This window comes from Vicugna pacos, chromosome 5, assembly GCF_048564905.1.
Source record: "Vicugna pacos chromosome 5, VicPac4, whole genome shotgun sequence".
Classification (NCBI taxonomy): domain Eukaryota; kingdom Metazoa; phylum Chordata; class Mammalia; order Artiodactyla; family Camelidae; genus Vicugna; species Vicugna pacos.
Genome location: NC_132991.1, coordinates 73969780 through 73992389, shown reverse-complemented (window position 1 = coordinate 73992389; position 22610 = coordinate 73969780). Strand labels below are relative to the sequence as shown.

The following is a 22610-nucleotide window of genomic DNA, read 5'->3' as shown; positions in this document are numbered from 1 at the left end:
ACAGGGACCTCATTCTGCAGTGCTCCTGGGCTGCCAGATTCTAGAGAAAGCTCTTTTTGGAAGCTGCACATAGAAAAAAGACAGAAGTAGTTGGTGGCCTTTAATGTCCAGTGGGGATCAATCAGAGTTTCTGGTCTGGCCCCCAAAAGCCAGACCAAAAGCCAAGCTGGGATGTTTCTTTCTTTCCCAGGAAACACAAAGCAACGATATCCCATATCTCTGTCTCATACTAGAACTGAAAATCTTGGCTGCACCTGGCCTCACCTCCAGGTTCACAAGTCAACCAAGGCTGTTTTAATTGATGGATTGGTAATTATTCAGGAAAATTAATGCAGTGAGAGTAAAGGGAGCAGGGAAAAATCACGTCAAACAATATTTGTATGTATTCAGAGGATAATTGTGGTAAAGAAAACAATCATCGATGTATACAAGGATCCTTTCAGATGACTGGGCAATTATAATGCTTCTAGTCATGACTGAGGACATAATAGGAACCATAGGATTAGAGTTTAAGACAAGGATTTCTCCTTTGAACATATGTATTTTAATATCCTTGAGAGTCTGTAGGTGGATATGTCCAGTAGGTGGTTGGAAATGTGATCTGACTTTTAAGAGAAAGATTAAGCTTAGAATACAGACCCTGGAATGTTCATCATGTAGGTCATAGCTGAAGTTGTAGGAATTGGTAAAGTTTCTTTCCCCGAGAGACAAAGTGGTAAGATCAGGCAGTCAAAGGTAGAAACTTAGGAAATATCATTAAGGGATGGCAAGAAGAGGAATCCAGTATTAAGACTGGAAAAGAGTGCTGCACAGGAAGAGAATAAAGAGAATTATCACTGAAGATGCTAAAGGAAGAGAGTGTTTCTACAGTACAGGATGAAGGTTCTGAAAAGGCAATACTATTTGGCAAATAATCAATGATGACTTAAAAGACCTATTTTTAGAACAGTTTTAGACGTACAGAAATTTGTAGATTGTACAGAGAATTCTTATTTATGCAAGATCCAGTTTATCTTATTGACATCTTACATTGATTGGTATGATGATGTATTCGTTATAATTAATGAACCCAGTATTGATACAGTATTATTCACTGAAGTCCATAGTTTATTCAGATTTCCTTAGTTTTTACCTAATGCTCTTTTTCTGTTCTAGAGTCCCATCCAGGTTATCACATATTTAGTCATTATATCTTCTTATGTTCCTCTAGGTTGTGACAGTTTGTCAATTTTCCTCATTTTTGATGACCACGACAGTTTGAGGAATACTGGTCGGGTGTTTTGTAGAATGCTCCTGGTGTTTTTGTCATGAGTAAACTGGGATTATGGATTTTAGGGAGGAAGACCACAGAGGTAAAGTGCCATTTGAATCACATGGTATCAAAGGTACATACCATCAACAAGGTTGATACTGACCTTGATCACTTGGCCGAGTTAGTGTTTGTCAGGTTTCCTCATGGGAAAATTATTCTTTTTCACCCTTTTCTATACTGTACTCTTGGAAAGGAAGTCACTATGTATAGTCCACACTTAAGTGGAGAGTTATACTCCCCTTCCATGGAGACAGAGTACCACATAAATTATTTGGAATTCTTTGACATGGGATATTTGTCTGTTTTCCCCAATTTTAAAATTTATTTAATCATTTATTTATGTGAGTATGGACTCCTGAATATTTATTTTATGCTTACGGTTGTAATCCAAACCTGCATTTGTTTTGTTGTTCAAATTGTTCCAGCTTTGGCCACTAGGAGCCCTTTCAGCGACTCCTGTGTCTCTTACACATAGCCCCGCTCAGTGATGACTCCAGCTAGCCATTCCACCAGACTCTGAACACAGGTATAACTGTGTTGAGAAGTAAATAAGTGGTGAAGCAGTGGAAGTAGAAAAATAGTTAAGTAGTGCCCCAAATCAAGTCCTCTAGACATTTTACTTTCAGAAAAACACAAATAGGTCGAAGTCCTGGCTGTGCTATGAAAAGCCCCAAAGCTTTAAGAAAAACAAACAAACCCAGAATGATCAAATTGGTTGAACGTTGAGGGTGCCACTTAAAATTTACATCCAATGAGGCCGAGAAAATAGTTATGGTCTGTTCTTACCACTTTATATTTGCTGTATGCTAATTTTTTTAACAGACAGTAATGTGGTAAATGTTAATTATAATGTGAGTATGCCAGAAACTTTGATGTATTCCAAACTTCTCTGTGAATGCCAGAAATACAGGATTACAGAGAAAATGATTTGATTTTAGGTCTCGTTTAAATTCCTGTAAAGACTTGATCTTTGGAAATAATAAAAAAATTATTTTCCAAGAAATACGTAATTTTTCTCACAATGAACATCTTCTAAGCAGTAAAGCAACTTAAAAATACCTAGAAGACAAAAGTTGTATTCATTTTGTTCTCTGATCATTTCCTCATTTGAATTAACTGATGACATTTAAAAATTTTACAGGGGGCCAAAGAATCAAGAGGCTTGGGGGTGTTGTTTGATAGGGTGTAGATAGGTTAAGGATGAAGAGATAATATTAGTTCATAACTCCATGCACACATAATATTATCAGCCATATTTCATGTTTTGGTTCCCAGGAGATCATTTCTAGCAGCCATTCTACTAGTATTTAATTCATACCTACTTTGCACCAGGCAGTGTGCTAGAGGCTAAGGATGCTACATTGAACATGTCACAGTCCTGCTAACAAAGAGAACAGGAGATGTAGGTTGGGGTAGACAAGTAAACCACAAGTGCAGTACACATGCTGTGTGCTGTGTGTGCAAGGGTACAGGAGGTACAGCTAACCGAGAATTGATTTGGGAAGGAAAAGGGGCTGGGAATTTCCTCATAGTGATAACTGAACTAAATCCTGAAGGACAAGTAGAAGGTAATCAGATGAAGGAAGGGGAAGGGGTGCAGAGGAAAGGGGGCATTTTAAACAAGGAAAAGTATAACATTTGAGGGAGTAACAAGTCTCTCAGTATGGCTGGATCATGGAATTCTAGACCTACGTGGTCCAGAATTGTAATGTGAACCACCTATGCAATTAAAAAAGTTTTAGGAGTTACATTAAGGAAGTAAAAAGAATCAAGTAATATTAATTTTAGTAATATTTTTATTTAGCCCAATGTTAAAAAATCATATTGTCTCTGCATATAATTATTATGCAAGTTATTAATGAGACATTTTTACTTTTTTGTATCACATTTGAGAACTCTAATGTGTGAATTACACTTAAAGCACATCTCAGTTTGGCCTAACCACATTTCAAGTGCTCAATAGCCACATGTGGCCAGTGGCTACTATACTGGACAGTATAGATGTAGAGTGAAGTGATAAGGGATAAATCTGCAGAGATAACATGGAAGCAGATTAGGAAGGATACTATTTGTTAGTGAAATTACTTGACCCACAGGTGATGGGAGGCTTAGAACAGTTTATGCATGGGGATGATCTGAGCAAGTTAGTGATGATTCCCATTTTCACTGTGAGGAAGGGACTAGGGGTAGGCTTGACCAGATGTCAAAGAGTTCTAGTCAAGTAGTTCTAGTTTTAAGGGAGAGACTTGCAAGTACTGAGAAATAGGAGGCATGAGTCACAAGAGAGAGTGAATTGAGAGAGGAGACAAGAATGACTATTTCACTTCTACTCCACCCCCCCCCGCCCCGGGAGTACGGTAGAACCATTTGAGAACTGGGGGAAAAAAGAGGAAGAATGGGAGGACTGGGAGACAATGTGTTCAGTTTGGGACATCTTGAGACATCAAGTAGAACGTTTATATATGAAAACAGGGAGATAGATGTCACCAACATATATATAGTAACTGAAGCCATGGGATTGAATGAGTGTATAAAGCATAATTCTCAATCCTGACATTTTTATAATTACCTGGGAGCTGCTTTGAAATGTCGATTTTGGTTTTCATTTGCCAGATGCTGGTTCACCAAGGTGAGGGTTGGAAATTGCCCCTTAAATAAGAACCTCTATAGTCTCTGGTGCTGATGCAAATGGTCCTTGAAACACTCCTTTACAAACACTGGTGCAGAATGATAAATAAGAAGACCCAGAAGAAACTGCCTATGTGTATGGGAGTTTAGAGAACAAAAGATCTTGAAGAAGACAGGGAAGGTGCCATTAGAGAGGGTGATGAAACACCAGAAGAGTGCTACCTGCTGTTAAAGTGGGGAGGAAGAACCAGATTCTTAACTGAAGGGGAGGAAGGCTGGTGGTGGGACAGCTAAGCAGGTATCTTACTTGTTGGGCAGTCAGCCTGGGAGAAAGGTACCATCCTTTGGCTACTTCTCAAGCTTTGTGTCCTGGGCAAATCTTTTTAACCTACTACCAAACCCATCAAATTCCACGAGTATCTAAAGGAGGAAGTGGTTTAAACTGCCTCTAAAGGAGCAGGGAAATCAAACAGAATACCAGTTAAAAGTGACCACTGGGATTTAGTAACTAACGTCATTGGTAGCATTTGGATGACTTGCTAGGGATGGAAACCCAATTTCAGTTGGTAATTTGAGAAAGTGCACTAAGTGAGTGTGTAAAAAAAATTGTTAAGAATATTGACTATGAAAGGGAGGAAAGAGAAGTCAGGGCATAAATATCCCTTGTTCACTTGGAAAATGTAAGGGATGCATGCCTTTCTTCTGAAGATCTGTCCCATCCTCGTTTCATTTCTATTGCATGGGTTGATTCAATACTGTAAAACTATAGACTCTCTATCCATGCTTCATCGAATACAGTTATTAAATGATATTTGTGCTTATACAGTAGAGTCAGTCAAATGATATTCAGTCATACTATCACCTCTTCTACTAATTATTGGAATGGATAAACCATTTTGCAGAATAACTGTAGCTAATTACTAATGGTTTGAAAGAAGTGCCAACTTATGATAGGTTGGTATTGGATGAGGGAGACAAGAAAGTAGAAACCAGAAACTTGACCCTGAATTTCTCAGTCTCCTTCTTACCTGTCCTCTACTGGCCAATCACGTGTCACTGGCAGGGCCTACCTCACCAGCCCCAGACTGCTAAGAGTTTATCATCACTTAACCATGGTGAGTCCACAAGTCAATTCATCTATATCTGATAAAGAAGAGCTTATCAGAACTTCATTGTTACAGTAATTTTGTGTGAGCCGTTACTTCCTCTCTACACTTCAACATCACTCCCATTACCAGGTTAACCTAGAACTGACTGATGATCAGTCACCAAACTTATTGTTGAACAGTGCTGACTACCAATTTAAATACTGCACAAATGCAGTAAATATTTAAATGTGCTTTGCTTCCAGTAAGAATGTGGAATGCTTCAAAGTATAAACATTCAAATAAAATGAAATATAAATAGAAGTGTTAGAGCTTCATTCTAAACATTGAAAGTTCAATTAGGTTAAATGGAAATCAGCTATTTTTTTATTTCCTTCAAAGAGGATGGGTCTATTTTGGAATAGAGCCAAATCATTTTAAATTCACATTTGCATCATTTTCAGGGTGTGCCCAATTTGCCCCATACATGACCAGTCTAAGTACTTTATTTTAAAAAGATGAGTGCCAGGCAGAGGTATAACAGCATCATCTTGGCTGGTATCACTACCCACAGATTTTGGTTGTCTAAGAACTGCTCCAGCTACAAAGCTATTGTTCTATATCTGAACTTCTTATTTAAAATGTAGGGAAAAATTACAGATTAATTCTGAAAATTACATTAAAAATCTAGACTTATAAAATAACTTATGTGCTATAATTTGGTCCAATTCTTTGAACATTATAAACACTAGGTATATTTGGTTAGTTTGCACTTATTGCACTGCCTTTTTTTTTTTACTGTTATTTTGGAATTTTTAAAGCACAAAAGTAGAGAAAATAGTAAAATGAACACCCATGTAACCATCACCCCTTCAACAATTAACATATAAATAATCTTGCATCATCTGTACTCTCATTGGATTATTTTAAGGCAAATCGTGGAAAATCTTATTTCGTCCATAAATACTTGTCTATCTCTCTAAAAGATCAGGACTCTTTTCCTTTTAAGCCCAATGCTATTATCATATATTTAAAAGTTAATACTAATTCCTTATTATCAAATATCCTATCAGTATTAAAAATGTCCTGATTGTCTGAACTTCTTTTTACAATTAGATCCTTCAGATTAGGAACAAAATGGCTCCTATACTGAAATGCTATATTTTGAATGTTTATTTAGCAATAACTTCATCACACAATCTGTGCAAACCAAAAATGTCACATGGTCCATACCTTCTACTATGCCTAACTTCTTCTCTGCCTAACTTGCCATGTCATGTAGAGTTCATTAAATCTATAAAGATTTTGACTAATTCCTTGACCACTTTTTCATAAGTAAATTTATTCTTGAATAGCATATTATTATTGTTTTTGTCTTTGGGAAGAATTTTTTTCCCCAGTAATTCACTAAAATATTAATGGCTAGTCTGGCCTGGCTTCATGGATATGCAACCTATCCAACCTCACAGGACACCGTGCTTAGATCTCGTGCTCCATTTATCACCTCGCTGTTGTCATCTTGAAATTCTTAATACTTTTGGTCAAGGTGCCTCATATTTTCATTTCCCACTGGACCCTACAATGCTGTACAGCTGGTCGTGATGGCAGTAGGAAGGTTAGATAGAAAACGCATGACTCTCTGCTAAGGTCTATTGGCGCCTACATGAGTCTCCTACCTACATCTCTATCAGGAATATTAAAATCTGACTAGAGTTCAAGTCACTTACTAAAGCCCCTTTGGTCAAGTAGTGTCCTTTTTGAACAGTGCAATAAATGAAGGTGGGTTTGAGAATACTTCTTTTTTGCATATTTAATATTTCTTTGTTGACCATCAGTAATGTAAGGCTTTGGAACAGCAGTGCCTGCATATAGTAAGTGCTGTAACTGCTTGTTAGGTTCATTGTTATTAATTATTATTATCATTTGGTACTATGTTACGTAGTATCTTGGCTCTCCATGTGGTTTCTAGATAAGAAGACTTGAAATGCTTCAAAAGATATTCTTTGATGGATACTAAATTCGGAGCATAATTGCAAAGAGATTATTTTCTAAGTGATTATTATAGTTTTCCAATTTGGTCTTCATTGTGCTTCAGTAGCACAAATGCCACCTGGCCTGACACAGACACTCTAGCCTTCTGAACTAATTGAATATACAGATTTCTGAAATTTTAGGCTTTCTGAGCTTGTCTTTCAACCTGCATTAAAAGTCCTAATGGACATAATTATACATTGGATCTAGTACTTAATTTGGGAGAGCCATTCTCTACGATCTAGTGTTTGATCTAGTCTTTGGATGGACTGGCTAATTTTCCAGGGGTTTCATAGAGCAGAGCAAGTTGGAAATTTTGATGATTCTCTTGATACCTAATTTCCATTTCCTACTCCCTTAAACCTATACTGTTATAGAAGGAAAATTAGGACATAGATAACAATATAGATGATTCATAACATTTCTCTTTGATGATAGCCAAGTTGCAAATATTCCCAAGTGTGATTCCTATTTAATAAAAAGGTTTAGGGGAAAAAAGCCAGACTACCTTTGAGAGCTTGGTTATTTGGCAATCTATCAACTGGAAGGGTCAAGATACATTCCACTTATATTTATAAGATTGCTAATAAGTCAAGTATCTTAATATAAAAATGTAAAGAACTGAGAAACACACAGGAAGAGGCTCATGATAAAACCATGCTCAGAAGTAGCCACTCTTTTCATGTAAATTCAAGAGAGTTCAAGTAAAGATGAATAAGAGTCACATATCCACATGTGCAATTCACTGTAAAGAGATTTATAATGTTTATTGTGGACTCTCTCCACCCATAGAGGATAAAAGGCTTTTATAAGAGCACATGTTCTGGGTTTCTCAGGACACAGCCCACACACAAGTAGAATAGGAGACACATGGTTTTGGTAGTCCTCACTTAGAAGCCCCAGTTTACCTGAGCCTCCGTTGAGCTGCGGGAGTGTGAATGCAGGGAGTTTGGTCTAGGGCTTGTATAAAGCTGGGAGTGCCATTGGCATTTTTTGCTGCCATAACAACCCATACTATCTTGAACATAGCACATATCACTCTGTACTCTAATTGCCTCTTTAATTACCAGCTTGATTGGACTGTAAGCTACTTAAGGACAAGAATTATACTTGTTTGCCCTCATTTTCCAGCTACATAGTGACTTGCACATAAAAGGAGCACAAACTTTTTGCCTGTAGATATTTTCATTCCTGAAAACCTATCTCGTTTTCCATGGTAGACTTGCAGAGGAGGTAGATTCATCTAAATCTAAGGACTGAAATGAAACTTTAATCCCCTAAATTAATCTCACTTTAAACCTGATGGGATATATTTGCCTGCACCTGACCAGTTTTTCATTGATTAGCACATTAATAGCTCATATTTTACATGACTGTGATCAAAGTCATTTAACATACACCTGATTCTGCCTAATTTTTAATATAACTTTCTGGTAAAAATAAATACTTGAACAACTACATCAAATCACCATAAAGAGGGGAAAGCTTTCATCCAAATGTATAACCAGATTGGCTAATTAACATTCTAATTTAGGAGACTGGAATAAACATCTCCCTTGGAATTGATTCAAGCTAGTCAAGCTGAAAGATAAAGCAAATGTTCACATTATAAGTATCTTGAAATGTTTATTCCATTTAAAATTTTCTTTGACCTGCACCACTTTACGGCTCTACTGATTTTTTTTTTAATTGCTAACTTTTGCTGAGAAAGTATGTAGATATTCTCACAAAAATCGGGACCTCTCTATATAAGAAGCTAATTTAAGGATTAAGAGCATAGCCTCCAGAGCCAGACTGTCTGGACTAGGGACCCGACTCTGCCACAGGCTAACCACCTCAGTTTTCTTCATCTGTGAAATGGGTATAATAATATATACCTTGTGAGGCTGTCATAGAAGTTAAATGAGTTACCATATTTAAAGCATTTAAAATGGTGCCTGGCACATTTTAAGCCGTATACCTTCATGTGTTTCAGGTGGGAAGGGAAAAAAAATAACCACTGCTTAGAGAACACAACTATCACTGTAATTGGAATGAGACTTGAGTGGGATGAAATCATCAGAGGCTGTAGATGAGGTCATCTCCAAGAAAGAAAGTTAAGCATAGTAGGTTGCTAAGTGTTGGGTGCTGCTAGAATCATTCCTCACAAAGCATTAGGAAGTTTCTAAAACTTTTCAAGATTTGTGCTGGTAAGAAGAAGTGATTTATGGGATTCTGTGAAGTAGCTTATTCTAATAAATATAAAATATGATTTGAGCTTTAGTTAGAAACAGTGCAAGAAAAACTTGAAAATCCCTACAAGCGTCTCTTGTTTTGACAATTCATTTATTGCCTTCCCTAATATTTAGAATTTTGCTGCCTTCTTGCTGTCAGATTTCTAATAAACAAAGGTAAGCAATATTTGTTCAGATAAACCAAGTATGTCTTGTTTTTAAAAGATGTACTTGATTGTTTTCATAGATGTCATTTGCGAGATGGGTCTCATTATTAATTATCTTGGAAGCCCTAGGCAAGATTTGAAATTTGCTCTCATGTGCTGACATTTTAAAATGAATTTTAACATGAGTTTATTAATTTAACTAGTTACACAAATGAATCTGTTTGAAAAAAATATTTACATGGTAACTTATTATTTCATTTGCATGTTGATAGTGTTCACTAAATTGAAGTGTAACCATCCACAAATATTCTTCAACTTTGCAATATTCACATAGATATTTGTTACTTTTTTATTCCTTTGGACTAAGAGCTAAGGTTTGGAAAGTTGATTTCCACTGTGCCCCCAGAATTTTGAAAGGTCCAAAATGGCTGCCTGTTGGCATCCAGGCCCCGTTGGTTGGTCCAGGTGGCTGCTTACCAAGCCTAGTGTTTTTTCTCTCTTCGCCTGTGAGTGAACAAGGCTGGCGAGAAGCAGGATTGAGAAGTTGGCAATCTGTCTGTTTTTCCTTCTGTTCCTTTGTACCACACTACCCTTAGGCATCTAGATAATCAAATTTTCTCCCTGCTTAAAACTTCCTCTTTAGAAAAGACTTGAACAAAGTAACATTCTCACAGCAGTATGGATAAGTAATAAAATGGTAGTAGTAACTTCCCTCAGGATCAAAGTCTGTTCGGTTTAAAGGCCCAGAAGTGAAGTTCTAAATGTGAAATTTCAGGGATTTTTGAGCACAATAGAGTAGTTCGGAGGGAGAAGAATTTCTGGCTCATCATGTGGTCAAATCTGTGGTCAACCTGTCATCCTTAATGTAGATCTGAGCTTCTTGCTTTTGTTTATTCTTATGAGTGGATCTTCCTCTTTCTCCTAGGCTAGGTCTTATTCCTGTTTTGGAAGAACTTGCCATAGTGAATCAGAGGCTCTAAGCCTCTCCATTACGGTCTTTCTTCCAGTAGGGATGTCTAATGCCAAGGGCCTTTTGCTTGTATTACAATGAATTGAAACTAAGGGGTCTGGCTAGTCTAATGTTGGCATCGTGAAGGTAAATCATATAGAAGTTAATTTCTTATCACGAGTGGGGAGTTGCTTGAATTGTTGTTTTAATTGTATCATTTCTCTAATCTATTTTTGTTTCTGCAGAAAGCCTGCAACGCATTTTATTGAATAAGTCTACCAACTCAGAATGATCTCACTTGACTGGCTTGGTAGTCAAATCTGTCTCTCACCAGGGTGGGACTGGTTCAGCTCTCCCTGCCTCTGTGTACCCTTCTCAAAGTGACGGGCTCTGGAAGGGGATGGCCTTCTCCATCTCATGAGTTCTGCTTTTTAGAAAGAGGTGCAAGGGCAGCTCTTTTTACTTGTTATGGTAAAAACTTCCACATAAGCTCTGAAGTTCTATTTATCTTAATTTTGGGAATGGCAAGTCTTTAGACGAGACAGAGCCATATTTCTCAAGGGATCAGAAGAAGACTGATTTCCCATCCCGAGCATGGGGCTGACACGTTAGATGTCACACAGTGCCACGGGCCTCAAAGGACAGGAATGGGAGATGTACCTTTTACATTTCTCTGGCTTCAGATCTAAAGCTGGGGCCTCAATCTTTAGGCTCAAACATGTAGTCTCTGAAAGTGCATAGGCTGCTGTTCATTTTGAGGCCTAGATGTGGAGCATATTCCTGGGGTCTTCTTTTCCCAATTTTTAAATACCTATACCTGGTACTTAGTATCCTCCACCTCAGGGCTAAATAGCATATAATTTCGTTTTCCTTCTCTAGGCGTAAACTTGTCTGAACCAAACTTTTTTTGCCATGTAAAGGTCAGTTTAAACTGAACATGAATTTAAGGAGGTTTCATTATCTTTGGTTATAATTAATCTTGATTCATGGAAAGAACAATTGAGTTTGAAAGGTTTGATTTCTTAGAAGCAGTCATGTCCTTAACAAAGTTAATTACAAGCTCGTTGTTGTGTATGATGACAATTTTCTACTCTACTAGAGGGAAAACCAAGTTGATGACATGGACTTTCTTTAGTCATAGCTGAAGACTGAGGTATGAAGTATGATTCTCGTTTCCTTTGTTTATTGTAGTTGGATCTCTTCTACTCCTCCGAGGTGTTAAAAAAAAAAAGGCATTGGATTTATTATACCGTGTCTCACTAAGGTAGATTGGTCATGCTTAAAATTTTAGGTATGAGAAATAAAATTGACTGAAGCGAAACAAATGAGAGGCAAACCATTTACACATAATTCAGTACTTTCTCTTTCCCCCACATATTGCAAACCATCTATACTGTTCTTGTAGTTCAGATGTGCTTCTTTATGAATCAAATGAGGTGGCTAGAAAAACAGGTATGACCTCTCAGATAGTTCCATGATTCAAACATATTAGAAATTCCTTACCGCAATACATTCCTTGTATATAAAGCTGGTAAAAAATAAAACATACATTATAATGATATTTTTGCTGCATTTTCCATTGTTTAATTCAGCAGATGAGCCTGAGTAAGCCTACAAGTCATTTTCTAGGATTCCTTTTCCCAATAGGAAAAATAATATCCTAGTTTGCCCCTCAATCATTTATCCCACCTAGTAATTTTGCTCTAAGCCCTGCCCTGATCAGTGTGCATATACTTGATATGAATGTTTGAGTGAGTATATGAAGGTGGTAGGTGACATAGTCTATTTTCAATTAGATTACCCTCTAGTTTTATGCAGGAATATTTAACACATGTAGTGTTAATAAAGCATAAGCACCAATCAATTAGAATGGAAATCTTTTAAGAAGAGTTGGGTCCTGCAGGTTTCTTTCTTAGCCAGGCATTAACTCTTTAATTTCTGAAATTAAATCCTGAGAGAGAAAGGGCTGGTACAAGGATGTAATTCAACCGAGAGATGCAGCTGTTGACCAACTTGTATATTTCAATATTTGATCAATGATTCTCTGTACCTGTGTGTACCAGCTGAATATTAGCCTTGTAAATGCATAATTAGAAAGCAGTAAGGGTGTGAGTGCCCTAAAATATAAGGAATGTGCTATACCTTAGTGATATTTAGTAGAAAGATCTTGCATATATTTTAAAGGTGCTGAAATAATATGTTCAATAAAATAATTATGAGCCTTAAAATTTCAGGGTAATTTGGGAGCTATTTATGCCTTGGATCCAAAAGATGTACTGTATTTATAAGGAATTTATGAAGTCTAAGGACTTTAGTTCTGATTTTATGAAATCTACAGACTTCAGAATGAATTTAGACCAATTCCCTTAAAATATCCATGAATCTGAGGCCCATGGTCATTGTCTCCTAGTTAGTGACAATGGTGAGACATGAAGCTAGGACTCAGACTAGATCTCTTTCCTCTACACCTCAGGACTTCTCCCTTTACCTAATAACAGCTGTGGAAACCTGCAGGAGTGAAGTCAATGGATTGGCTTTTCCAAACAAGAAAAAAGGGACATGAGAAGCTGAGTATCATGGCTGTCAGTAGGCTTTTCTTAAGCACTTAAAAATGTTTTTTTGTAGAGATACAAAACAAAAACAAAACCACCTTCCTTTATTAAATATGCAGAAAAGCAGAAATATGTAGCCATACTATCGGGGTTTGGATACCATATCCCCTCCCTACCTGTTCTGTGGTCTTAGGCAAGTAACTTATGTCTGTTTCCTGGGGTAGGATAATAATACCTACCTCGTTGTGTTTGAGGATGAAATTAACATACATGTAAAGCACTTAGGAAGTACTTGACACATAGTAAAGCTTGCTCTTACTATTAATTATTGTTTTTATGACTCTGCTAGGTATCAGTAAGGCACCCCCAGAACTCTGGCTGGATACAGAAACAGGCACGCCAGGCCTACAGATAAGCCTCAGCATGGAGATCAAATAAATGCCAAGAAACAGAGTGATGGAGCAAGGGAAAGGTGTCCAGAGCCACTTTTTAAGAAAGTACTGGTTGTGAATTGCTTGTGAAGAGGGGAGGAGACAATTTATGTGTTGGGTATAAACAAAGGAATGGGAGCAAGATGTAGTCAGGAGTCCATGGAATTGCTTGTCTGGGTGGAAAGGTTTTGCTCTTGGGTGTTCAGAAATAATGAATTAAGCAGTAGAAGGTGGTGGAAAACCTCGGAAGTTTTCAAAAGCCTCGAGAACTCCTCCAAGTGCGTGACATGCTTGGGACTCTCTTAGGTTTGGAAGGATCACAGGAAGTGCTCTTTAGAATAAACTGGGAGGCAGGGGGACGGAGCTATGCAAAATAGCTCGCACTTAGCACTAAAAAAGTATTGGTTCCTTTTCCCCGCCGCAGACTGAAAGGTTACTGTACTAAAGAGGAGGGGGTAAATTAACATAAATGTTTAACCCATGTACAGATAAACATTCTAATTCATCAGTCTCAAACCATCTGGCTTAAGTGTTTGCGTGTAGAGCTTAGCTTCCCTTACTCATCCGCCGCCCCGGGTCCGCAGCAACCGACAGGCAAAGTAGGGAGAAAGGCGAGTGGTAAAGAGCGCTCCACGCATGCGTTAGAAGCCGCCCCAACTCCCCCGCGGCGTCTTTTCTTGGAACAAAACTAGCGCGGAGCCGCTGGGTTCCGCAGTTTGCGTAGACTTGAATTTCCTATTGCTCTTACGGTCCGTGTGGAATCCTCGAGTGGTGCAGTTCCCCTACGCAAGTTGCGTTATCCGAAGTGAATGGCTGGGTGGCGCGTGTACGCCCAGAGCGTAGCACCCATAGGCGGACGGGGTGCGGCTGCGCAGGGACCGGAGTGGGCCTTGTACGCCGCTAGCGTAGCGTGGTGTCTGACGCACGGATCTCCGCGACGCAGTTAGCGCATCCGGCTTTGGTGAATACACGATTTGGTGCAGCCGGGGTTTGGTACCGAGCGGAGAGGAGATGCACACGGCACTCGAGTGTGAGGTAACTATAAAACCCCGATTTGTTTACATTCCCTCCCCCAGAACCGGCCCCGTGCGCGGCGGAGACTGCGAGTCCCGGGACGGCGGGGGGGTAGAAAGGGAGACCAGAACCGGGGAGTCGGGGCTGAGTCCCTCGGGGATCCGGGCGCTAGGCTTCCCGCAGCTGCTGCAGTCGGCGGCGGCGGCGACGGCGGCGGCGAGCCGGGCTGAGCGCGCGGTGGGCTGCGCGTGGGGCTCCGTGGCTCCTCGTGTGCGCTCTCGGCTGCCGCGGGGTTGGCAGCCCGGCAGCCTCCGCCCCGCGTGCGGGACCCGCGCCCGACTCAGCCTCCTGCCGAGGCTGGGGGGCCGCGCGGGGAGCGGGGGAGTGACCGCTGGGCGGGCGGCGGCGGTGGTTGGGGGGCTGCGCGCGGGCGGCCTGGGGGCAGCGGGTGGAGTTGCCAGCGGAAGCTCGGACCGGTGGTCCGAGGCTGGGAGGATCCGCGGTCCGGTCTTGGAGGGGCTTTGACAGGGGCCTCGGCGAACGCCACCGATTCTTCCTCTCCAGTTTTTCCCCTCCGGTGTATCCCAAGGACCCCGGGATGGAGCCCGGGCGCCGCTGTTCCGGCAGCGGGAGGCTAACGGACGGTGGCGCCTGTACTCCTACCGCGGGAGGCCTCGTGGGGGCTTGCTTTCTCCCTCATCAACCGAAAAGCCGAGGCGGGGCGCGGGGGAGTGAATAGTGAAACCTGCCGGGGTCTTTGGAGCTGAGGACTGGGGTGGGGCTGGGACTGGGTCAGTGGGGGAGGCCGGGAGGTGGCGCGGCAGCCCCGGCTTTGTTCCGGAAAGCCCTTTGGCGGAGAGCGATGTGGGGTCCGGCTAGGGGTGGACGTAGGGGAACCTTCGCGCTTTCCCACCCCGGATCTAAGGGGCTGCTCTGCTTCTTGCTTCTCCTTTGGGACCTCCGAGTGCCCCAGGCAGGAAGGGGGGCTGGTGAGGGCGCAGGCGGCGTGACGTCGGAGGTCTTCCTGTGGCTTCTGTAAAAACTGCTCACGTGGGAGCCTGTCCACATGTGCTGTCTTTATGAACTGGGCACGAGGAAGAAATATCACTGCGGGATCCGCAGCCCTCAGTTGGAAGGGTCCTTCACTCAAGTTCCTGTTTTAAGTAATAAACAGTGACATTAAAGCACATAATTTCAAAAGATGGTAGGTTATACTGTGGGCTTTTATTTAAAAAAAAACTTTAACGTCTTTTACGCTGTTCAGTACTGAGTCATTCTGGAGGGAGCAAAACTAGGATGTGACAGGTTTACATTCCATTTGTGTGGGTTTCTTTCGGGGGGGTGTTATTTAAATTCCACATAATTAAGAACAAGCAAGTAGTATATTGAAAAAGCCAGAGACTTAAACAATGTAGTTGATTATAGTAATGCAGTTGAAAGCCTGAAGTCTAAAGTGTTGTGTCATGTTTTTTATTAGGACTTAGAATTTTACAGATCTGAACTGCCTTCTGAGTCAGTCACTTGTTCTAGACCTTGGGGGTCCATCCTAGGCAACCCACGTCCCTACACGTGCTGAGTACTCGATAGGGAGAGAGAAATACATAGTTAACAGTGAAAAGTGGTATGAAGAAAATACAAGTGATGTACTGAAGAGACTTTTAAACTTTTTTTGTGTGATGAACCTTAGAATGACGATTTTAAATGTGTGAAATATATAGGATTACAACAGAAACCAACTATTGAAATGTAATTACCAAAGTAGTAAGTATGATTTTAGTAAAGCATTAAATATTAGTAGTGGCATGTCTGATAATGACTAATTTCAGACTAGTAAGAATTGTAAGTGAACTTTAAAGGGTTTAATTTGAGTAATCTATATTGATAGTGTCCTGTACTGCATATTACTGTGATTTTTTGGCCTACCTTTATAATTGAAGGAATAACTAAATTTCAGAGATTAATTAAAATTAAGATATATCTTTCTTCCCTACCTAAATTCACAAACCTGAAATGTGTATACAGCCCCCCGGTTAAGAACCTCTGTGCAAGAGTGACTTTGGTGCTACTTTAAAAGAAGTGGTTAGGGAAGACGTCTCTTACGAGGTGACATCAATAATACATTGCATGATAGCCTGTACTTATTCTTCCTGTTTTCAATTTGTATCCCACTAACAGCTCAAAAGCCAACACAGTTCTCTTTTTTGAGCACTTGATTTGAAGTACTTTCAGGAGGCCTCAAGTTTGATATTCAAATACTACTCCAGGTGGTGGGTTTTTTGTTTGTTTTTTGCTTGTTTTTAAACTGATTTATGGAGACTATAGGGTATAGGTATTACAACAAGGGAAATTATTCAACAACAAATGATCATTTGCTTTAATTAAAAAGAATTTACGTTATTACTGTTCTATCCCCCCGCCCCAACCACCTCCGGTTTTGGCCAGTATTGGACAAGAACCGAAGGGCTACAGGTACTTAATTCATTTTATGTTCTTTTCTACGTACAGATATTTCAGTTCTTCACTAGTGATTGAAGGATTACTTTCTGTCTTGATGAGATTTATGAATGAGACTTAGTGGTCTCTACTGGGCCTTTGTGGGGTTGTAGTACAGTTATCCTGTTGTTTTGTTACTCGTGTAATAATGCCTTTTTTGCATTTTCTAACTTATAATTACATATGTACATCTTGTTTTCCCTGCCAGACTAAATTCCCTGAGGGGCATGTACGCCACAGATTTTTGTCACATAATCCTCATGACACCTTATTAAGTGAATGTGCAAAGTGTGGTTTTCAAGCTCTTTAATCAAATTTAAAATGTTAATTGAAACAAAATTTAAATTTAGCATTAACTCAAGGAAATACTTTGGATTTTTATGTCAGCCCTTGTCTATGTAGTGGCTACCTAAAGAATGGAAATGCCTTTTTTTTTAAATATCAAAAGGACATTATCACTAGGGCATTTTAAACTGATGTTCACAAGATGCAAAAGAAAGTACACGGTAAAAAATGGAAAAGAAGTGTGGGCAATCAGGACAGAAAGCTAGTTTTTTTTCCTTATCACAGGTTTTATAACCCAATAAAGTAAGTGTAGTTCTCATTGAAAGTACACTAACTTTAGCTTAAAGTTTGTAAGTTAGAAGAGTGCCCAGTTTGTCCCAGCAGTTGGATGCTGCCCCCTAGTGTTTGATTCCCATTGAAGTTTTTATGAGCTTACCTTGACCTTCAACTTTTCCAGAAAACAAGACTGTTTAAATTACAATTGAGATTCCTTGTATTTATTTATCTAGTCTACCTTAAGATTTCCTCCAGCTGGTTAGTGTTGCTAGTTAAGAGTCATTTTGAATTGGTTAATTTTGATTGCTTTTAACCCTAGTTTTCCAAATAGGGAGTAAGTTTTGGATGGAGATATAACAGAAGGTCAAGTTGCTTGCAAGATTATGTGGGGGATTTTTCAAACAGAAAGAGGAATATATGCTGAAGGTGTATATTTGAGATTAGCTTTATATATGAATAGCAAAAGTTTTATTAACTTAATCTGGGCTAATTGGCTTAATGTAATCCCACATAACTTTGTATTACCTTGACTATACTGAAAATAAAATTTGAAAATCTTAAAACAACATGGTGAGCTTTTCTTTAAAGTTCAAGTTTATTTGAAACTTTGACTTTTATAGAATGATTTTTGAAAAATAATCTCAAGAACCTTTAATAACCACAGATTTCTTCTAGTCATTTATGTAAATGCTAAGATTTCAGATAATACCAATTATCGGTATTCCAAACTACTTTTTCTACTTTCATTATTTTCTATTTATAAATTTTGTGAATGACTTTTAGATTTTCCCAAAATAATCAAATATATTCTTGATAAAAATTTGCCACAGTCAGAATATTCAGAAGTGTATTGGGTAGGTATGAAGGCAATTTCGACTGAAATTGCAAAGTTTTAAATAACAATAGCATTATTGAAATTATTCCAGCTACTTGAGATCACACTTAATGTTCAGTACACAGTAATTGTCATGTCACATTGTGAAAATACAGTTTCAAATTCTGTTGTCTTATCAGAACATAAGGTTTTTTTTATTGCTAGATATAAGGGTTGGGTATTAGATTCTTTAAAGTTGATTTTTAATATGAGGTTTTGTATGTTAAAAGATATTAGGATGGAGTGGTGGTTACAGTTTTGTAAGTATAAGGATAGAAATCTAACATCTTTTTCAAGCAGTGTTTAGGTTATTGTCACTAAGAGTTAGTGGTAGATTATGCTTTTATAATTGTAGTTTATAATTACCCATTATATTGTAGATATTTTACTGCTGAAAGAGGAAGATCAGATAATAATTGTCCTTGGCATTAACATTTCTAACAACCATGTTTACCTTTAATATGTGCGCTATTTTGGGGGATCATCCGTCCCATTTTTGGGAATTTAGAAAAGTGAATCAGAATGTTGTAGGAAATTTATTAGAGTAATAAGCATAGGACCCAGAAGTATTGTTATTATAAGAATTACTGTGAAGTATGTATGAAAGTTATTTTAAATCCTCTAGTAATTAAGACTTGTTAGTGATCACTTTAGCTTTTAGATTTATTTTCGTTCGTAAATGAAAGAAGTGGAAAATCTAAATTGCTTTCAGTTGTAGTAACAAGGTCACAAATACATACATCCCACTGCCCTGTTTAGTCTAAATAATTTCAGGTGTGCCTTCATGCCTCTAAACTTCTTTCTGAATTCACCTTATATAGTCTGAATTTCTTAGTTTTGCAGTAGTGGATTCCCTTAGAGTTGTCTGAATTGGTATTTTAAAAAATGTGTAGATTAAGTAGAATCAGCAAGCTATGGCCGTGGGCCATATCAGCTGCTTTTGTAAATTAAGCATTGATGGACCACAGCCGTGTGACTCATTAATGTGTGGTCTGTTGCTGCTTTGTGCCATGATAGCAGCATTGAGTAGCTGCCTTTGAGACTATACTACCTGCAAAACCTGAAAATATTAATTATCTGGTCCTTCTAAGTCAGCCAACCCCTGGATCCAGTTCTTAAGATTTATTTGACATATTGCCGTTTTTAAAATAGTTACATTTTCCTAGAGCCTATATGAGTGAAACACTTTACTAGAAAAACATTCAAATACAAATCAATAGGTAATAATGTGAGCTCTCAGTTATTATTCACCTAAATAGTGTAGGAGCTTCTCTTGCCTGTTCCTGTTTTCCTCTGTAGAAGGAATAGACCTACGATGCTTGGAGTTGGAATGTGGCCTTCAACCTTGAGCTACTTACTAACTTTCACAGTGTTTCTACTACTTCTTATGTCCTATCTCTCACAGTTTACCTTCTCTGATTTACAAGGTGACTGTCTTCCTTGTACCTCCTTCAGAGCAGAAAATGTTTCATATTTATTTTTATGCCTTCTCCCTGCCCCTGCCTCTTACCCCTTTCCTCCTTTCTCCTCTGTTCCCGCTCCCCTCATAAAGCAGTTCATGATTGCATGTTGACAGGCCTGGGAACAAGTGTTTAGTATAATACTTCTCAGTGCACCTCTGCTGAAGATGAATTCTTAGTTTATTTTGTTTACATGTGGATTATGCTTTGTGCTTTGTTACAGAGGAAGATTAGCCTCTTGATGAAGGGGGCCACAGAAGGGTTGATTTGTATACCTCATTGAGATGTATAGAATAAAATATGATTTGTTATTACATTATAAGTCAATGAGATCAGTAAAACTATAATAGAAAAATGTTTATGTAATTATAATGTATTTCATTATTATATAATTAAATATGTAATTAAAATAACAGCAGTTAGATATTATGTATTATATATAATATATATGTTTCTTTTCCCATGAACCTTTCTTAGTGTAGAATTTCAGCTGACTTCATAACTTGTTAATGTTTGGAACATATTTTTTAAGATTTTTGGTTTCAATTAGCATACTTTAATTTTTTCAAATAAAAAAATTTGATGTATATAACCAGTGTAAATAAAAAGTTTATTTTCAAAAAAAATTATACCAATTTTTAAAAACTGAGGGAAATCGGAAGTGTAGCTAAAATCAAATCACTGAAAGAGATTTTAAGATAAATTGTTTAACTAAATACAATATTATATAACATACAATGTAATTTATAATTTAAAAAACAAATGTTAAAGCTTTTCTTATGAAGATTTCTGCTTAAAAATTGCAAGTTTTATTGAGGCTAAAGTGTAAACTTTCTTAGTTAACAGGTAAATATGCAAGAATATTGTTAGTTCAGTGGATGTTTTGTTTTCCCTAAAAAAAAAAAATGAACGTTAGGGGTCATGTTAATTTTAATTATAGCTTTTTTTAAGAAGAAAATATATATGAAATATAGGGAGAAGAAACTTCTTAAATTTAGGAATCACAGAAGAAATTGCAAAAAAACTCATAGGTTTCAATGCACGTACATGAAAGCACCTCTACATGAAAGGGAGAACATTGTAATCAAAGTAAAAAGGCATTGGACAAAACTGAAGGTGTTTGCAGAAAATATGATCAAGCCATGATATATGAAAGCTTGTATATGTTTATAAAAATATTGAGATACGAGGAATAATTTTAAAAGCATCAGCAAGCATAAGGTAATTTCATTTGTTCCAAAATCAGTGATACACCACTACCAAGGAGAATGCTGTGATTATGCTGCTGGTGGCAGTATAACCAAATTTAATTTCTCTAGAAAACAATTTTGAAGTATGTTAACAAGACCAGAAATGTGTTCAAATTTTTGTAGTCTTTCCCCACATCGTGGACTTACCCAAACAAGTAACCAAAAATAGCACAAATTGAAATTAAAATGATTACATACTGTTATTAAAACTTTACAAATGCTTGTGAAAATCCTGAAACTAATTCATCATCTTCCACATGTGACATAATGTGATTTTGTTTAACAGAAATGTTAAGATTTATAATTTCTGACTTTAATTTGTAGTTTTTTTGAAAGTTATACATGAATATAGTTTAAAGAATTAAATAGTTCTATGAAGATTTTAGGGAAAAGAAAATCAGTCCCCTGTCTTCCTTTCATACTCTTCCTAGAGATAAGGAGCTCCTTTAGTTCCTTTGGTTGGTTATTTTGCTGTTTACTGCCTTGTGTCCAACCTGTTCTTGTTGATTTTCAGTTTTAATTGTTATATATTTAATGAAAGATGAGGATTTAGCACTCTTCCCACCTCACCACGTACCTTCTAGTTTCCTATACCCCAGGTTTTCAGTACAGTTATATTGTGATTTTGGTTTAGAACAATACATAGTGTTATATTTTTATGACTGTTACTTACTACTGGGTCATTGTAATAAACTGTTAACTTTTTCCTTTCCTGTGCAACTTTTTTCCTAGTATTAATAATTTTCTTAATTTTTTCTTTTTCTTTTTTTATGTGCCTATATATCACAAAATCTACTCCAGTCTGTATAGCTGAATGTGATTCTATAAGAGAATATGTCCCAAGAAGACTCTGTTTAAATAAGAATTTATATACTTTTCTTTATGTTGGACAGTGTTGAACTTGATGATAAGATAGATTGATAATTGATAGTGAAATTGGTTGTTTGTTTGTGAAAATTAAGTAGCTTTAACATTTGACTTATACTTTTGTAAGATGCTGCTGTATGGCAGAACTGAATCAGTTCACTTTGTTCAACAATTAGGAGGACTTTGATGGCTTAAAGTAACTATAAGGACAGCTGAAGTTAATCAGACAGAAAGCTTCCCTGGTGAAGAAGTAGCCTGTGTTGTCAGCAGCTTCAAAAAATGTTAATGTTAAAAAAGATTGCTCTGGACATTCTGTGATTTCTCTTTTTCTTCCTGACCTGTGGAAAGGAAAGATCATTTTACTGGCAGTGCTAAGAAGGGCAAGCTGATACAAAATCAGGGACATATAACAGTGGCAAGATGCTGAAAAAGGAAAATAAAGGGAAGAGTGAAGATACATGGAGTGATAAAGATTTGAAGGCAGTAACTATTCTTAGAATGAAGGCAACTGCCAGTCAGTGACAAGTCAAAAGAGAACATAACTCTTCAGGTTGAAGGGAGAAGGAGTGTGTCTATTTCACATCCTAAGGTTAGCACTCTTTAAGTCCTTTTTGTGATACACGTTGTGTAGGTTCTTACATGCATTTGTAGTGGAAAGAGGTTGAAGCCTGTTTACTGAAAGGGTAACTAAAATTGTAACATTTTAGTGGCTTAAAAGACATC

The 22610-nt window shown here is 37.9% G+C and overlaps 1 protein-coding gene across 5 annotated transcripts in view; it reads left to right on the top strand.

Moving 5' to 3' along the window:
• The window catches only part of SLC39A10 (solute carrier family 39 member 10), a 95909-nt gene that overhangs the window by 23393 nt on the left and 49906 nt on the right, over positions 1-22610 (top strand). For 2 of the 5 annotated variants that reach the window (XM_072961572.1, XM_031678053.2), the window contains exon 1: positions 14514-15586. The exons of 2 other annotated variants lie outside the window; for them this stretch is intronic. The gene's annotated coding sequence lies outside the window, so the exon portion shown is untranslated. Of the gene's footprint in view, positions 1-14247; positions 14404-14513; positions 15587-22610 lie in introns of those variants that run through there. One more of the 5 variants, XM_006215988.4, reaches the window with a different exon arrangement.